Below are 2,500 nucleotides of genomic sequence, written 5' to 3'. Positions count from 1 at the left end.
TGACATATTTGTAAGGAGCGGGGATCTGAGATATTCCTCTGAACTTTTGCCCATTTTCTCTTTCGGAGAAGAATCTTTTTTTTTTTATAGAAGAAAAGGACCGTGGGATTGAATCCTAAAAGTAATATCGCATTTGGAGGTTTTTCATGTTTGCGGGGCTGAAACTGTGGGAGGTGTAAAAAAAAAGCCCAGTAAAAAAAAAAGAAAAAAAAAGTGCTGATATAAGGAAATTAAATATGAATGTGATTCCAAGTCAGCAATTAAACATTGATGATAATAGTCATTTTAATCATCTTTATGATGATGTTAAATCCAGCCAGTTGTAATGACTCTCTAACTGTCAGGTGTTTTAATGGAAAACTTATTCTGTCCCGGCACATTAATCGCTTCAGAACTACAACTTAATCTAATTCCTTTTTTCCCCCCGTACGATTTTGTCCTCCCTCCTTGTATTCATATTTTTCCAATCTCTCTGCCTCACCCTGCCCCTCTCTCTCTCTCTCCTCTCTCACTTCTTCCTCGCCTTAGCCTCCCTAACACCAATTATACTGTGTCAAATCCATGCATGTCAGTTTCCAGATCCCTAATCATCCCTTCTCTCTTTCATCTACAAATCCTTTGTTCCTCCCTCCTCCCCCCTTTTCCCTTCGCTGTAACCTTTTCTTCTCCGTTGACTCAACCCCACCCCACCCGTCCGTCTGCTCCGCGCGCACGCGGCCCATCCTCCTCATCCTCTTTTCATTTATCCGTATCACACTTACCTCTCCGTCCTCCTTTGATTTTTTTTTTCTCGTTTAATTTTCTATTTCAATTTCACACCTTTTTCTTTTCTCTCTCTCGCCCCTTTTCAGAGACAAACTATTTTTTTTACATATTCGTCTTCATGTGTGCATTTGCCCTCAAGTCACTTGTCAGTAGAAGACGCTAAGGTAATCCTCCGAGGTCAGACCTTGTCATGCCGTTTTCTCTCTGCACACTGCACTCGTTTGCACAAACTGCAGTAAGAGTCTTGTCACTTGCAGCTCAACGGTCGCTCATCTTGCTGCCATCCCTCCAAATATGACAGAATATGTCCATATTATGTTGTGTATGCCACGAAATAACTGCTTATTTTGTTCCACTATCTCTAGATATCAACTATAGCTGCTTCACTTAAAGCCCTCCTCTGGTTTGCCTGGGAACATTTGGACTTGTGATAAAAAAAAAAAAAGGCAGCAAAGAAGCCTAATTAATATCCAAGCTTTGGTTCAGTTATAGTAGATGTTTTATGATGTATAGATTTATTCAATAATATGGCATATTATTAAGAGTTCACAACCGAATTTGACCATTTTAAACATCCCTCAAAGCACAGAATGGGCACATATGGCCACACAGGCTCCAATGTTTCACGTCTCTGTTTGTATATGTATTTAAACAAGGAATATTTAGATGCTTAGCGAAACTAGCCGTCTCCCGGCTCACTCTGTTAATGTTCAAAGGGAAACTCCAGCTCAGGTTTCTCAGCACGATGAATAATGCTCAATTCGTGAAAAGCCTTATATAATATCTTTTCAATAGCTTTTCAAAAGTATATATATATATAAAAATAAAAAAAATCTTGAGTTGTGGAGTTTGAAAAATTTGCATTTTTACTATTCTTAATAAAATCTGCCCCACTGGGTCTCACTACGTTACGAGCGAAGAAAGCCAATTTTGTGTTATTTCGCAAAATGTTGAACTGTTAAATAATTAAAGCTATATTAATCATGTATTATGTTTGAGTTCTAAATGGACAAAATATTAAAAAAAGAATACAAGTGGATTAATTAGACTGGTCAGCATTCACTGATCCACCATAAAGGAAAAACTACTGTAATGCCAATCAGCCATTACTCAAACAGAGGGATAAATCCAGTAATGTTACAGATTCCTTTCCGTCCGAAAGGGTCTTGTGTGCCCCCCTCCCCCTCCCCCCTCCTCCATGTCTGTTTCCCAGGCGGCGAAGGCACATATGTAAAGGTGTGTTTGTTATGACTGTAGTAACATGGGGGCAGGGCTTAGAGAGCGAGAGAGATCTGGGGAGGGCGAGGGAGGTAGGGGGAGGGGTTTGTTTATTTCTGTTGTGGGGTTTTCTTTTTTACGGTAACTGCGCCCCCTGAGTCCACAGGGAAAAGGAAGGGAGAGAGACAGAAACAGAGAGAGAGAGAGAGAGAGAGAGAGAGAGATAGGGACAGAGATGATGGAGGATGAGGGAAGATGTTTTTAGCAATATGAGCGGCTGCCAAGCGACAGGAGACGAACGACGGGGGGATGCGCGGACACACGAGCGGATAGAGGCAGAGCGCGTGTCGGTCCGCCGCCCGTCGCCCAAACAATGAACATGCTGTGGTCGCTGCCGGCAACACATCGTCACGGCAACCGGAGCCAGAGGGGTGCGCACTGGCGAGAATGGCAGAGAGGGGGGGCGGGGGGGATAGGAAGCATCTATCTATCTATCTATCTATTGGGGGAATTCACA

The 2,500-nt window shown here is 42.4% G+C and overlaps 1 protein-coding gene across 2 annotated transcripts in view; it reads left to right on the top strand.

Moving 5' to 3' along the window:
- The window catches only part of tnksa (tankyrase, TRF1-interacting ankyrin-related ADP-ribose polymerase a), a 63,919-nt gene that overhangs the window by 22,599 nt on the left and 38,820 nt on the right, over positions 1–2,500 (top strand). The window lies entirely within an intron of this gene.

Source organism: Scophthalmus maximus, chromosome 20 (assembly GCF_022379125.1).
Source record: "Scophthalmus maximus strain ysfricsl-2021 chromosome 20, ASM2237912v1, whole genome shotgun sequence".
In the NCBI taxonomy this organism is placed as follows: domain Eukaryota; kingdom Metazoa; phylum Chordata; class Actinopteri; order Pleuronectiformes; family Scophthalmidae; genus Scophthalmus; species Scophthalmus maximus.
This window is presented reverse-complemented; position numbering and strand designations above follow the sequence as displayed.